We start from the raw sequence: 17,471 nt of genomic DNA, 5'->3' as shown, positions 1-17,471 counted from the left end.
AGCTTTAGAGTCAAAGGACATGTCATGACAAAAAAAAAAAATCTGTCCTGCGTGTTAAGCAAGTTGCACTCAGGTGCCAGCCAGCCAATATAGCTGGATCAACCACAGCTAAAAAAGCAAACCCTGCCTCAGAGGGACGGCTGCTCTTATCCCATCCTCACCTTCCTCTTTGGTTCGAGGCTTAGAGGGAACGTGGCTGGACAAACACATGTCTCCCATCATCTTAGTGCACATTCTGCCATATATAAATAGCCCAATAACACCAACACATGCCCTGGGACACTGACACTTTATCGACACCACATTGTCCCAGTCAATGGATTATAATTCCTCTATTTTTAAGGTAGAGCCACTGAAATGGTTTAAAAGGATCTACTGTGCACAGAAGCGGTTAGAATATTTAGTTATAGAGAGGATTTGGTGGTTGTATATATATATATATATATATATATATATATATATATATATATATATATATATATATATATATATATATATATATATATATATATATATATAGATAGATAGATAGATAGATAGATAGATAGATAGATAGATAGATAGATATATTATCATTACAATTTGAGTGAAAGGTTTGATTGAAAAACTATTTTCAAATAGTTACCTTTTGCTTTAATGGCAGCAGTACTGAATCATCAATAACTCCACAAGTTTGTGTCAAACCGGATGTTCTCCAGCATGATTTGAGAAGATCCAGAGCATCTTGAGCTTCAATGGAAAAAATAAGATCTGACCACCTGTACAAAGAAATTCACATGATCAGTGTCACAAATTTGATTATTCGATAAGTGACCAAGAAGTGCCTAATGTAGAAATCTGGTATATGTCTAGGTCATCATAACTTTGTTCTGCTATTTTAATGGCAAAAGTTTCTTTTCTTTTACAGGTTTAAACTAAATTTAGAATATTTTAATAAATCTGTGTATGTGTGTGTGTGTGTGTCTATATACATAGATAGATAGATAGATAGATAGATAGATAGATAGATAGATAGATAGATAGATAGATAGATAGATAGATAGATAGATAGATAGATAGATAGATATGCAATTGTAAACTGTAAAACACTTTAATCTCTGAAAAACATGACTCAAGTCTTTGATCCTGTGGTGCCAGCCTTTATGTGTGATTACATGAAGTAAAAAGGCACATAAAAGAAAGGTTTAAAATGGCACATGGCTTCAGAGCTTTTCATCCCCCCAAACACACAGTTCAATCACAGAGGACATCAGTATTTATAGCAACAGGCAGCTCAATAAACCACAATTTAACGATAGAGCGATCTTAAACAACATTTGATGATTTGATTATGTCTTTTATTGTATTAGTCACAAAGTAGCTATCAAAAGGTTTCTTAATCACAATGAGTATTTGTAGACTGCTGTTACCAAACAAAGAGGAGCTATAGTTTCTCAGATCAACTTTTATACTTTATATAAAAGCTGTACAAGCTTGTTCTTTCCTAACGGCATGACTTTCCACCAATATCCCTCGGCTTCATCTTTTATATAATCTGGTCAAAGTATTACAGACGGTTGCATCATGTATTACATCATCAGGCATCAAAAGGGGGTCTTACGTTCAGAATTATCTTGCATTAGATGGAGCTATAAGAGCTGCCAAGAAAATCTCATTAAGGTGGTGGTGGAAACTACCTCATTACACAAATCTGACATCAGTTTTGTGGTTTCACTTCTAAAGGGTGAAGTTATAGGTTTTAGTAATAGAGATGGCTCTAGCGTAGCTCTACTCAAAAAAACCTCATTAAGATCTTCATTCTGAAGTGCTGTGCTCCAATGGAGAAGATCTCTTCTTGAAAGGGAATTACATTGCCATCTTATGATAATTCATCATTACATTTAATTGAATGAGAGATCAATTAGTCACTGTTATCATATTTTGTTTCTGGATTAGTATATCTGGTTAAATTAATCTGTGTATGTACCTCTCTTTTTTGCTGTGTTTGTTTAAATATGTGCAGACAGTCAGAAGATGATGGGCTCCCCCTGCTGAGTATAAGGTTTTTTCCTTGTCTATCTAAACATCTCAGAAGGAGCCACAGTTGACATCAAGTCACTGTTGGTATTAAAAAAGGACACAATATAACGTTCTTTCTTCCGTGGAACACAAAAGGAGCAGTTAGGCAGAAGGAGTCTCAGTAACTATTTACTTTCATTGTATGGGGGAAAAAAGATTAAATGCAAGTAGCCTATGGTGTCTTGGGCTGTGGCAATAGCCTACCTAACATTTTGCCTAGCATCTCCTTTTGAATTTCACGGGTTAAAGAATGTTTGGAACGACATGATGACATTTTCATTTTTGAATGTGCACTGATGTAGAAATATGGTATGAAATAAACTATCAAGTGTTCGTTGTATAATTCTGAGCAATTCTGAACATTTATTTAACTAACTATAGTCATACTATAGCCTACTGTGTGTGTGTGGCCGTTCCAAAAATGTTTAAAAGAATCAAAACAGAAGCTACCTTTGACATGAATGGAGATATAAGGTAGCCTATAGATAAGCTTTTGCTGCCATCTGGTGGCAAATTTTTGTTGCACTACTGCTGTTTCTAGTTCGCCCCAAAATCCACATAAGAATTTACGAGGCACACCAAATCTCAGGGATTTTAAGTAGGCCTACAACATTTTTCATTGCCTTTTTTACAAAAGTTTCGAACTAAAGGATAACGGTTAATAACATTCTGTTGAAGTTTGTTGTGAGCAGCTCAACTGAACAGCAAGTAGGCCTAGGCTAGAAAGCATAGCTAATATGCTATGTTTTTAAGTGAAATGACATAGGCTACATCGGATTAGCTTCCCCCCCTTCTTCTTCTTCTTCTTCAATAATTCTGAAAACAGTTTCTTGCATATAACCTCCTCAGTCTGGACCAGCTGAAACATCTCCTTTTGGTTTCCACAGAAAATATAAACTTTTTTTTTTTTTTTTTAAGGAGAACTCTGGTCAATTTTAACATTGAGCTCATTTTTTTTGTACATTTGGAGTGCCTATGTTTAGTTACCTATGATCACGCGCGTGAACTCGGCAATCGACTACTTTGGACTTCAACCGAAAACCGGAGTTCTCCTTTAATCGGCTAGTTCTTATAGTTTCCATTAATTGAATAACTTAATATTTATTTATTATTATTATTATTTTTTTTTTTTTTTTACGTATTATTGCTATGATTTAGTCAAACATTACTTGAATTTTGTGTTTTCATGTTTAGGCCTATATTAAACTTCTATCTAATTATATGGTCATATCAATTGAATTTTAATTAAAATGAAAATGGGTATGTAGTTTTAGATTTATTTCTTATAGCCTATTTATTTTATTTCTGCTGGAAATGTTTCAATTCACAGTAAGGTGTCTTTTGAACACTAGAGGGCGGCATGTTGACATTAACACTATATTTCAGTGGCTAGACTATGATGGTTTTTAAAGCAAACAAAAACACTTTTCAGAATTTTGATGTATTGCCTAGTGACAGACTGAGCGTACAATAACATGTCATGAATGTAATTTAAATGCACATCAGTCATTTCAGTTTGACCGTGTGTAATTGAATGTTTCTCATAAAAAAGAAAAAGAAGGTGGTTATCAAGTCGATGGCTAAATACAAGCCACTTCCTGTCTTTTGGCCCAGTCTGAGCATTTCACGGTATGTTAACAGCTGCAGGGTATTGGACAGGCCAAATTGGTCCACAAGTGAAACATTAAGTAAGCACTTAGACATGTTTTTCAGTTCTACACAGATCATGGTCACTGTGTGTGCTTAAGATTTAATAATCCACAAGGGTCAATCAAAAGTTATCAAATTCACACGGTGAACAATGTCTCCTTAAAATAAATGTTTAGTTAAGCAACTCTTACCCGGCTGCTTCAAGTATTAGTTTATCTACTAATGTGAAATGGGTGTATGTTGTCAGTAACTAGATCTTCCAAACGAAGAGAGTCATAGCTGTGGAAATAACTCAAATATTTATATAAATGCAGGTGACATTATTTATTTTAAGTGTTCATATGTACCAAAAATGTAACCAATTAAAAAGCCATACAAAATATGTTAACATGATTTTATTTTATTTTATATTTTAATGCTGTGACCACTTTTTTTGTGTGAGGTATTAATTATTGCTCAACAAACTAATTTTTCACAGCATTTATAACAAAGCAGCCTGTATAATAATATCTATTTTCAACATTTAGGCCAGAAATATAGAAGCATAAAGAGTTTTCTATTTCTGTCTGGGTGACTTGCACTTGTGAACTTGTCTAAATGTTGGCCAGTGCCCGTAATGTGATCTGGTAATACTTCAGGTTTAAACAATCTCTAATTGCCGACTAATAGTCCTGATCCCATTATACTCTTAGAAAAGCACAGGTGTGCTTCAGTAGAGATGGCTTCAGGTCACTAAATTACCATTCTGAGTGGCTTTTAATGGAAGCAGATGTTAGAGGTAAAGAGTGACAGCAATTTCTGTAGGAAACCATGCACTTGACCAAATCACCTCAGATACTGTATAGTAAATACTGGCCTTTACTTAAACCCTGCACAAAAAAGAGCATTTTTTCTTTAAAGAGAACAAGTGCAAATTAGTATTTTTTTTGTAAAAAGGTCTCAGATGTTCAACGACAAGACCGAGCAGTACACATAAGAATACTATAAATGAATATAATTAAAACCTTGAATGTAACATTTGAAAACTATTGGTGACATTTACCATATAACAAAAAACAGAATTGTGTATATAGAAAACAATCAGGCAGATATTTTCCTCCTCCTCTTTTAGTGGTGAAGCTTTCAAAGCTTTTCAAATCTTGGCTTGGGCACATCTTCTAAGCCTGGCATTATTCATCATAGGCGGATGCCTCAGTACCACTGTATAATGCCACGGTATCCCCCACCTCACTGGCACTCCGCTGATAACACACACACAAGACCACTATGGACCTTGGATTGTTGGCATGTTGGTATTTTCTTTTTCTACTTTCGCAGGCCGAAAACCGTCTAATCCAGTTCTTACAGTTCCCAAGCCACAAGCCAACAGCTTTACTCCAATAGCTTTCCTCCAATATCCACTTCATAAATCACTCTGATGGTCTGCACAATCACACAAAGAAATAAAATGCACTTGTAATATCCATTCAGTATTTTTAAATAAATTCTCATCTTCAATAAATAACACACACACACATAATTCCAGGGAGCAAAAGAAAAAAGCATTATAAATCAGACATTTTATTATGATACTAAACTGCAGATTCTTATACAGTTCTTTCATCTTTAAAATATCAAGCGTGGAATAATCATAAATAACTGTAACGTATCAGAACTCAAATGAAAATTCCAGAATCCACATTGTTTGTGCGATTTAACCGAACGGCCAACAACACTCATCGTGCTTTGTTACTATATCAATGAGAGCCTGGCTGGAATTCATGCGAGTGCGATTTTTAGGACCACTCTAGAGTCCAACTGTTGACACGATCCTACTATCAAAAAAGAAAGGAGGTAAAAATAAGGTTGACATTGAACAATGCAATTGTTTATGCAAAAACTAAACAGTAGTTTGAAACCCTAAAATGAAGGACTGTTGCCAACCCAAACTAACTAAACCTCCTGAGCTACTACAATAGTCCCAATCTCAAACACAAAGGCTGCTGGGATCCGTCATATAAACAGTCACCAGACATCCTGCACTGTTAAAAAAAAAGAAGGTAAAATTGGTATACAACTGTGTTACTGATGAAGAATGATTAGATGTAATCATAATGTACACAACACAAATGAAGACAATTATTGCATGACTCGGTCAGCCTTGCACCTGCAGATATGGCTAAGGACATGTTTACACGACAACGATGTACTAAAAACGGAAAGGTTTTTCCTTTGCGCTTTTTGCATGCGGACGACAACGCTGTCGAAGCGCTTCCTGTTCACACGGCTCTGTGAAAGCTAATAAAATGCTGTATTGTGCATGTTAGGACAGTAGTTGGCGATGTCACTTTGTAAAGACTAAGTGACTTGATATGCTTCTTACTAACACTAAGTCTGAACACGTAATACGCATGACATCACCGTTTTCACAGATTCGCGTTTTTAAAGTTTTCACGGAGATGATAATGGTATCGTTTTCAAAAACCTGCACTTTGAAACCCGTTATCAAAAGTTAGCGTTTTCAGGAGTCAAAACGCTGTTTTTAGTTGAAAAAAAAAAACGGCCCCTAAACTGTCACGTCACATTATTATTGTTATTTTTTCTTTCTTTTTATGTTCTTGCATATTTCAAAGCAGATTTTATATATATATATATATATATATATATATATATTTATATTTTTAATTTTAACTTAATATACTATTATTTTTAATCATTTTAACTAATGTTATTAGTTAGTATAGCGTGAATTCTGTCACTACCTATCAAACATGTCTCTTTTTCTATCTTTTTTTGATAAAAAACATGACATAAATGTTAATTTTAGGGGATTTCAGACATCTCTAAACCAGTCAAATAGTAAAAAAACAAACCTGCAAAAAAAACCAAAACTGTTTCAATAGACTTTCAATGGAACTATGTAACTTCTCAAGTCAGGCAATGCACTAAAATACATAAACAGTTTATACTGCTCTCTCTCAATAAAAGGAAATGGCAGCCAATTATTCCACCCAATTCTGTGTTTCAGGGAAAAAAAAGCCAGTACTAGTTTATTCAATTTTTGAGGAAGAGGTGTGTATTTGTGTGTGTGTGCGACTGGATGTGATACTCTGGGTCTCAGTATGTCAACTTCTGCAGTTGTTACTGACCATAATTCATGACTTTATCCACCTTTGGAAGGGAAAAGCTGGATTGGAATCACATCAATCATCAATAAATGTCACAAAAGCAATTTGGATGCCAGATAAATTGAGGTCTGACTGATAGTTGGATCCAGAATGATATATCGTCATTGTGATGTTTGATGACTCGTGATTGGTTTGGATTTGTTTCATTCAGTGAGCGAAATGTGTCAGAGGCAGAGCTCTTGAGGTTTCCCCTCCACTGTATTCCAAAAGGTGAGGAGAGGCTGACAAACATGTATGAGGTCAAATTATTTTGTTTAAAAGTAGCATATCAAGTAAAGCATGACTCATAAAGTCAAACCTTCACTTAATAGACAATCCTGCTCAATTGATATTGTGACATCATTGAATAAAAGTTAGATAAAACAACAAAGCCGGGCAATAATCCAACATCTGAATCATGAGATTCCATTTAGAAATTTCAGTTTAGAGAACATTTTGTGAGGAATACTGCTAAATCAGTTTATTTGCTATGTGCGAGCAAAACATTCGATTCCCGGTATGAGGGGGCGGTCACAGGAACCCTTTTCAATTTCATTGACGCATGCGTCTCATGTTTTTAAAAGCAGAAATGTGTTCTGTGTGATCGGCCCATGACACTCAGAAGTAAAAAAAAAAAAAAAAAAAAAAGTTGCCAAATCGGACAGACCAATAGTATGTGAAAAGAGTAGCATGTCCAAATTCACAGTAAAACAACAGGCGAAAATGATCTGGATGACTGACTTCCGTTGAGATTCTGAAGTTGCATCCACTTAATGAAAGGAAGATGGAAAGTAGTTGCTTTACCAGGAAAGTCAATCTCAGATTTTAATGTGTGAAAGTAGCTATGGTCCATTCAGAGACACAAAAGAAAAGTGCAAATGTAGGGTTCATTAGAAGCGTCCAGACAGAGTCATTTCTGTGATTTCTTATTAGGAGTCAATAAATGTTTATGGGAACTACAGAGGGCCAGTTTAACATTATTAGCCAGTGACAGCAGACTCTTGGGTGATGCCTGAGATCGAACTGACATTTCCCCCTGTTACGGTCAAGATTTGAGACTAGTGGATCTAATTTAAAACCTAAATTATGACTTCCACCCAGAATGTCCGAAACACCTAAAATCTTCCACTGTCTTCTTTTGGGAAACACGGCACAGGGCGTTTCATATGACCTCAGCAGTAAAACGACATGATGTCACTTGGTTAGATTTAGGACACAATTCACTTCACTGTTTAGATGTTGCCTTTCCCATGAGCAACCTTATTATACACAGTATTAATCGACTGAAGAACAGGCTGATGTTGAACGTGATAAAACAGCAATAATCAAATCCACTGCGAAAGGCAGCTTAGCGCACTGCACATTCGTAGTGCAATGTGGCTGATTGATTAAAAATGTCTTTTTGTTCTCTGCTGGAATTGCTAACTATAGACTCATTAAACATCCCATGAGTGATTGTTAAACAGATTTCCTGATGCTCTATTTATAGCTGCAGCGCCACATAAACCCGTTTTTCCCACAAGTCCTCTCTCACAGCCACACGGACGCACTGTGGAGGTCTCCGAACACCCCCTACACAGATCTCTGTGGATGAAAACTCAGACGCTCACAGCACTAATCACTAAGTGACCATTCCCAGCAGCCGAAGGAGAGGGTCAAGCACAGGGCAAATGGGCATGGGAAAAATGCAACAATTATATCATTTCCTGCTCTGCTTTCACTATGAAAAAAAAAAACGGAGAGCGTTTACTGCTGGGTGGAGCCATTGAGTTGAGTGAGACTGTTGTGTGTGAGGCTTGTGACAGTTATGTTGAAAGTTTTGTGCTCTTCCACCGAACTACAGAAAGAACGTTCTGCTGAAGGGTCAACCGCTAATATTTCATTGAAAACATTATATATACATATATACAGTGAGGAAAATAAGTATTTGAACACCCTGCTATTTTGCCAGTTCTCCCACTTGGAAATCATGGAGGGGTCTGAAATTGTCATCGTAGGTGCATGTCCACTGTGAGAGACATAATCTAAAAAAAAAAAAATCCAGAAATCACAATGTATGATTTTTTTTAACTATTTATTTGTATGATACAGCTGCAAATAAGTATTTGAACACCTGAGAAAATCAATGTTAATATTTGGTACAGTAGCCTTTGTTTGCAATTACAGAGGTCAAACGTTTCCTGTAGTTTTTCACCAGGTTTGCACACACTGCAGGAGGGATTTTGGCCCACTCCTCCACACAGATCTTCTCTAGATCAGTCAGGTTTCTGGGCTGTCGCTGAGAAACACGGAGTTTGAGCTCCCTCCAAAGATTCTCTATTGGGTTTAGGTCTGGAGACTGGCTAGGCCACGCCAGAACCTTGATATGCTTCTTACAGAGCCACTCCTTGGTTATCCTGGCTGTGTGCTTCGGGTCATTGTCATGTTGGAAGACCCAGCCTCGACCCATCTTCAATGCTCTAACTGAGGGAAGGAGGTTGTTCCCCAAAATCTCGCAATACATGGCCCCGGTCATCCTCTCCTTAATACAGTGCAGTCGCCCTGTCCCATGTGCAGAAAAACACCCCCAAAGCATGATGCTACCACCCCCATGCTTCACAGTAGGGATGGTGTTCTTGGGATGGTACTCATCATTCTTCTTCCTCCAAACACGTTTAGTGGAATTATGACCAAAAAGTTCTATTTTGGTCTCATCTGACCACATGACTTTCTCCCATGACTCCTCTGGATCATCCAAATGGTCATTGGCAAACTTAAGACGGGCCTTGACATGTGCTGGTTTAAGCAGGGGAACCTTCCGTGCCATGCATGATTTCAAACCATGACGTCTTAGTGTATTACCAACAGTAACCTTGGAAACGGTGGTCCCAGCTCTTTTCAGGTCATTGACCAGCTCCTCCCGTGTAGTTCTGGGCTGATTTCTCACCTTTCTTAGGATCATTGAGACCCCACGAGGTGAGATCTTGCATGGATTCCCAGTCCGAGGGAGATTGACAGTCATGTTTAGCTTCTTCCATTTTCTAATGATTGCTCCAACAGTGGACCTTTTTTCACCAAGCTGCTTGGCAATTTCCCCGTAGCCCTTTCCAGCCTTGTGGAGGTGTACAATTTTGTCTCTAGTGTCTTTGGACAGCTCTTTGGTCTTGGCCATGTTAGTAGTTGGATTCTTACTGATTGTATGGGGTGGACAGGTGTCTTTATGCAGCTAACGACCTCAAACAGGTGCATCTAATTTAGGATAATAAATGGAGTGGAGGTGGACATTTTAAAGGCAGACTAACAGGTCTTTGAGGGTCAGAATTCTAGCTGATAGACAGGTGTTCAAATACTTATTTGCAGCTGTATCATACAAATAAATAGTTAAAAAATCATATATTGTGATTTCTGGATTTTTTTTTTTTAGATTATGTCTCTCACAGTGGACATGCACCTACGATGACAATTTCAGACCCCTCCCTGATTTCCAAGTGGGAGAACTTGCAAAATAGCAGGGTGTTCAAATACTTATTTTCCTCACTGTATATGTATATATATATATATATATATATATATATATATATATATATATATATATATATATATATATATATAAACATTTTATGTACATTATGTTTTACCACTAAATTACGTTAAAGCACAGTATTTAGTATACATTCATTTTCTCTCCACATATTTGATTACAAATATAACATAAGTTAAATTCTAAACCAGTGAATAGTAAAAAAATATTATCTTTAATAAAAAAATATATAACATATATTAAATATATTTAAACCTTTGCACAGTTGAGTTACTGTTGACACTTCAGAAAATCCTTAACATTTGGTTTTATCATGTGTAAATTAAAAAAAGAAAACCGATAAATATGTTACTTAAATCTATATTATTGTTTTAGCATTAAGTCAAAATGAATTATTATTGCTGTTTGAAACAAGCTTGTATTTGAATAAGCTTTCAAGATATTTTTTATTTGTAAGCCTTTTCAAAAAAAAAAATTTAGTCAATGTCTGAATGTGTGAATGAATCACCTACAATGTCATTACAATCTCTAAATATGTAGGCTAATAATAATAATAATAATAATAATAATAATATAGAATAAGATTAAAGGGGCTATATGTAAGTTTTTCATGTATTAATCGCTTTTTTATTGCCAATGTGTGAATGCCTGGGTGGGCCTATATCGTGGGAAATACATTCATTTTCTTAAAGGTCCCGTTGCATGCGATTCCATGTTTCAAACTTTAGTTAGTGTGTAATGTTGCTGTTAGAGCATAAATAATATCTGTAAAATTATAAAGCTCAAAGTTCAATGCCAAGCGAGATATTTTATTTAACAGAAGTTGACTACAAAAAACGGCTCGATTGGACTACATCCCTCTACATCCTGCATTAGTGACATCACCAGAACCGTTTCTTGACTAACCTCCGCCCACAGGAATGCTCCCTCAACTCTACTGGCTACTTGCGCACTTCTTATAACTTAGCCTACTGTGTTTACTCAGCTCTTACGGTGATTTTCTGAAGTAAAACTGACGCTTCATCTTTTGTGTGATGTACAATAAACTTTATTAAACTCATCAGTACATGTTTGATCATTATTCAGACAGCAGACTTGTAGGCTATTAATAAATAATGGATACATAGCCTACAAGCAGATGACAAATACGTTATAATAACCGTAATTAAACTACTAAACCATACCTGTTTCATCTCTATACAGCAATCTGACTCTGTAGGCATTATTGTCCGACTCGAAATGAACGCCGTTACTGAGAGTTTCTGATATTATCATCATTCCGTGAGATGAATTTTTCCTGACAGACTGAGCGCGAGCTCATGAAGCTCCGCCCCCTGTGTCGTCCAGCAGCACCTCATTTGCATTTAAAGGGCACACACTGAAACGGCTCGTTTTTCTGAGCCCCAAAAAATGTCAATTTAAACATGCTGTAAAAAATGATCTGTTGGGTATTTTGAGCTCAAACTTCACATACACACTCTGGGGACATCAGAGACTTATTTTACATCTTGTGAAAAGGGGCATAGAACGGGACCTTTAAACAGTTTTCTTACCGTTTGACAATAATTGAAAAAATTATTTTAAATGTGATAAGTTTTTTATCATGCATTTGAACTCTATCCTAATATTAATAATAATACGCTAATTCGTCTCTTCTTTTACAGTGATATTCTTCACGCCAATATCTGGATTTCAAACCGATTCCAACTAGCAGCACCCTTACGTTATTACAAAAACACTTTTAAGTGTTAACACATTTAAGAAAAAAAACAAAGTCTAGACAATGATGACAGGACGAGCACGCCTCAACAACTTGACAATTTTGTCTTTTGAAAGAGAACTAACAGATAATTAAATTATGACAATATTAACATCTTAAATTTAAAACCCGGCCGACTCTGACTTGTTTAGACCAGACATCAGCCATAGAAGGTAAGCTATTGGTATGTTTTTAGTCTGGACCGCCGTGGCATGGTTATGCAATATTTGCATTCAATATTTGTGAGGATTCAATATTGAATATTGAAATATTTGTGAGCAAAGGGATTTCTGTACTGTGCATACAGGCCATTAGCAATGGTAGGTAGTTTATACAGGTCTCAGATATTGTGATTTCTCTTCGTAGTTGTTTGTTAGGACTCGGGTTACCTCTCTCTCCTGCTTTGTTTTTGTTTTTCATGTGGCTACCGCTACTTGTTCGCACTGTGCAATCTGAGCAGGTGCTTTATGTCTACACACTGTATGGGTTTGGCCTGTTCCAAACGAAATATGACCAATCGTGGCTATTTCTGTAGTTGTGGCTCCTAAACGGTGGTCCTATTCAAAGACGGCCTTGATCACGATGACAGTGTGTTTACAACCTACGTCTACTGACAAGGCAATAAAATGCAACACGAAATGGCTTATTGATCAACGCGACATGTTGCTAAAACTAAAACTACTTACAATTTCCAAAATTGGAATGGCAAGTTGGCCTTTTCCAATTTTTGAGATGCAACCACTAACACTTGAAAAGAACTTTGGTAAACAAATGGAGAACCATAGAAAAACCTAAAAAAAAAAATAAAAAAAGGAGAAAGGATCAGAGGCGATGGATAATGCACATTCGCCTAACTAGATTTTGGCCAATATGGAGTATAACTAGCTGATGACCTGCTATAGATGACTGGTAACTAGCTGATGATACCTTGCTGATGAGATGACGTTTCTTGAGATTTTAACCTGGAATTCACATTCACATTTTCACAAATTCACATATGCTATGCATATGAACACGCATGCTCCACTTAGTCTCAAGATTTAGTCACAAATATTCAGAGCAGTCAAACAAAAAATGTACAAACACACATACAGACTCTATTCACTTTCCAAGACGAGAAATGCCAACCATAGGTGGGGTGATTTGTTGCGTGGGAAGCAGATGATATGCCCAACTCAAATACGGATCCCTCTTCTGATAGAGATAATGTCATAGTTACTGTTGCTATGAAGAACTACATGCTACATGCTCTCCTTGTTCTGATAGGCCAGATCCAGATGCTGCTGGGCCAGTTTCAGGTGTCTACCGTAGGCGATCAAAATCTTGCGAGGGGGACTTGTCACCAAAAGACTTTTGGTGTGAGTCAAAGTTATACTACGGTTTTATACTACGGTTCTTTCAGTGCGGCAGAAAACATCCTGGATTGCACCAATGCATAAATGAAGAAATTCTAGCAACTTGAGACAGTTTCTGAGTTTCTTTCTTATGTTGAACACAAAAGAAGATATTTTGAAGAATGTTGGTACAGTTGATGGTAGCAATTGACTTACATAGGAAAAATATACCATGGAAGTCAACGGCTACCGTCAACTGTCTGGTTACCAACATTCAAAATATCTTTTTTTGTGTTCTCATACAGGTTTCTCATTCCAAATTAAGTTGATAAATATGGGGTGATGCGAATTATTCAGACTTTTAGAGGCCCACCCATCATTCAATTTCTGTATCCGTCACTGGTGTGAATAACTTTTAACTAAACTTCCCAGACATCCTAGGTTGTTTATGAAAGTCAGTAGACTGATTTTTATGTGAAGGACTCGGACGATTTTGCTGGAAAATCTAAAAAATCTTCCTGTACTAGAAACAAATGCTTATACAATGTTCAGGGTCATTCCTGGTTTAATCTAAGCCCTGTTTGTGAAACCAGGCCTAGCCATCTCAAATATACTCACACTATCATAACAGTGTAAGAATTTTAATTACCTCATCTGTTGACATGATGTCGGTGAATTGCAGAGCTTGTGCAAACATATCCACATCGATAAGATCAGGTGCTTTCTTTCTGTTGCTTTCTCACCACTGCCATTTTTGTTGTGTGTTTATTTTGTTACTGAGAGAAAAGTATGCAGCATATATTTACATATCTAACCTTCATTCTCAGCAGTGTGGACGGAGTCTGGATGTTCGCTAACAGTATGACACTGCAAAGGTATTTCCAACTTTTTTTTTACTTCTGAGTATCAGGGCCTTGAATCACGTTCAGTTTCTTGTAGGTTACGTGTGCACGAGCGCGAGCAATAAGTTGATGGCTGCAGTTCACTTAATGGCCACCGGTGTCAATAATAATAAGGATATCTAAATTCTCCATATTGCCAGAAAATGTTGCATTGCCAAGTATATTTTATCAGGAATAGGTTTGGTTTCGGCAGACCTGCCTATGATTTTCAAGACTTTGATTAGCTGTTTCAGGTGTGTTTGATTAGAGTTGGACCTAAACTCTGCGCGAAGGTAGATCTCAGGTACAACCCTGGTTTTAACAAGACTTTAATGGAAAAGGCATGTGGAATGTTTGGATAATGAACTCTTGAAAAGGGGATAATTGGTATCAGGTGTTCTAGTCAGCTCAGGTGTGGCACCCCACCACAAACATAACTGCATAATATTAATGACCTGCTGTTCAAAAGAAATATGGACCTCTGAAAAGTATTTTAAAGGAGCTCAAAATATGACATTTTGGATTGATAGATTTGAGAGTCATTGAATGGATATACCATAAAATAATCAGAATTCAAAGAAATACTAGCAGTAGGGATTTGGAGAACCATTTTGATTCTGTTGTTGCTTGAGTTTATTAGCCAACACTAATTCATTATCTGTGACCCTGGACCACAAAACCAGTCTTATGTGTATTTTTTTTAAATTGAGATTTATACATCATCTGAAAGCTGAATACATAATCTTTCCATTGATGTATGGTTTGTTAGGATAGGACAATATGTGGCCGAGATACAACTATTTGAAAATCTGGAATCTGAGGGTACAGAAAAATCGAAACATTGAGAAAATCGCCTTTAAAGTTGTCCATTTCTATTGGCGATAGTGCTGCATCCATTCACAAAAATAAATGTTTTATATATTTAAGGTGGGAAATTTACAAAATATCTTCATGGAACACGATCTTTAATTAATATGCTAATGATTTTTGGCATAAAAGAAAAATCGATAATTTTGACCCATACAATGTTTTGTTGGCTATTGCCACAAATATACCTGTGCAACATAAGACTGGTTTTGTGATCCAGGGTCACATCTTAACACCAAAACTATATGTGAAAATACCTTAGAATTCCTCAGCATATCTGATCGGCATTAATAAGAAGTTTCTAGTACATGATAAACAATGTTCCCCCCACTTACTACATATAAGGGCTCACATTCTTCTTTCATCACTGAAGTTGATTATTAAAACTATTTGCTCAACAAAGATGGCACTGTAACATGTTGCAGGTTTTCATGTCTGTGGTTCATTAAATTATATGGTTTTAATGATTTTAATCAGGTGAAGATAATTTTATAGCAAATGTTTAAGCAGAAGTCCAGAGAGTTAATACGTTTATGTGTACAGCTACTGTTCAGAAGTTTGAAATCTGTGGGATTTTTAAAATTGTTTTTAAAGGCTTTTTTTTAAATAAAAAAATAGAAATAAAACCTTAATAAAACCTTAATAAAACCTTAATAAAATAAAATAAAATAAAATAAAATAAAACATGTTTTTAAAATGTAATTTATTCCAGTGATGACAAAGCTGAATTTTCAGTGTCACACGATCCTTCAGAAATCATTCTAATATACTGATTTGGTGCTCAAGAAACATTATTATCAATGTTCTCATGATATGTTTGCTAATATGTTTTTTCCCCAGGATTCTTCCAAAAAGCAAATAGAAACAGTAGGCTATTTATTTAAAATATAAATCTTTGGTGACATTATAAATGTCTTTACTGTCACTTTTGATCAATTTAATGTGTCCTTGTGAATAAACATATTCATTTAAAATAAATAAACGTATTGACCCCAAATATAAAATGTATTCTCACCAAATCAAGACCAGCACTAACTCATCCAAACCTCCGGATTCTCCACCCTGATTTTCATAGAGGGCTTAAATGAGCGCACACCCACTGTCTTCCGGACTTTTTCCATTGCGCTAGTCATTCTCTGTCTCTTGTCAATTGGTAATTCGCTCACTTATGGATATTCATTTGACAAGTCACAATTCTGAAATGAAGACATTCCACGCAAACCACAGATTAGCACAGCCAGGACTGCATCTAACTTTTTTCTTCTTCTTTTTTAAACAATAACTAGAATTCGATTATACAAGCTGAAATAAAAAAAAAAAAAAAAAAAAAAAACTCACAATGTCAAATCTAACGGAACAATTATATTGCAAATTCTAGAGGAATCAATTCAAACTCATCTATCCTGACGGGGAAAGCCTGTGTACCAGTAAACTAAATCTGACACTCAAAACTCAAGCTGAAAGGTATAGCTGTAAAAGCTTGAGGTAATGACTGACTGGCCTGAATTTTACATTACAGCTTTTTTTTTTACACCCATAATTCACCCCCCTGACTTTTATATCCAAAATTTCCATGTTATATATGTTTGTTACCTATGAGTCAGTGTGTGGAAGGCAGAGTCGGTGAGCTATTTGGATAAGTGTTTGGATACCACTATGAAAGCATTTATTTAATTTGGCATGAACTGAGGTGGAATTACGTCCTCTTATGAGGTAAGAACGGTTGTGACAAGGTACTGATGCCAGACCCATTGTGCTCGCAAACTCAATTATTTCTGTTGCTATGAAACATGGAAGAATCTAACACAGTGTCTGAAAAATAAGATTTATACTGGGAAAAGAGAGTAAGGTAGTGACTGGTAGTTAATAATTCTGTAAAAGAAATCCACATAAAATAACATACATAAAATGTCAAAATAAAATAGTAAACATCACAGTGACTTTAAAAAGTCTGAAGTTGAACACTGTGAATCACATATAAATAATAATGCATCAAGGGATTTGATTTTTTTTTTCTTAATAAATAATGGCCACTGTGAGGGCTCCTTGCTACACTAGGCTTTCTTTTGTCCCTCATATATGCTTATAAAAGCTGTGTCCAATGGGCAGAAAAGTTTCTGTTTCAGAACAGTGTAGCACTCTAACGACCAGGCAGCACATTATCCTCAAAACGGCTCTTCTCTTTCTCTTCTGTGGGCTAGTTTGAGAGAGGACAAGTGGTTTTTTTTATCCCCTTCCTCTCTTGGCCTTCTTAGT

Source organism: Scardinius erythrophthalmus (assembly GCF_964197995.2).
Source record: "Scardinius erythrophthalmus genome assembly, chromosome: 6".
Lineage (NCBI taxonomy): Eukaryota > Metazoa > Chordata > Actinopteri > Cypriniformes > Leuciscidae > Scardinius > Scardinius erythrophthalmus.
The sequence above is the reverse complement of the archived record's forward strand: the minus strand, read 5'-3'. Positions refer to the sequence as shown.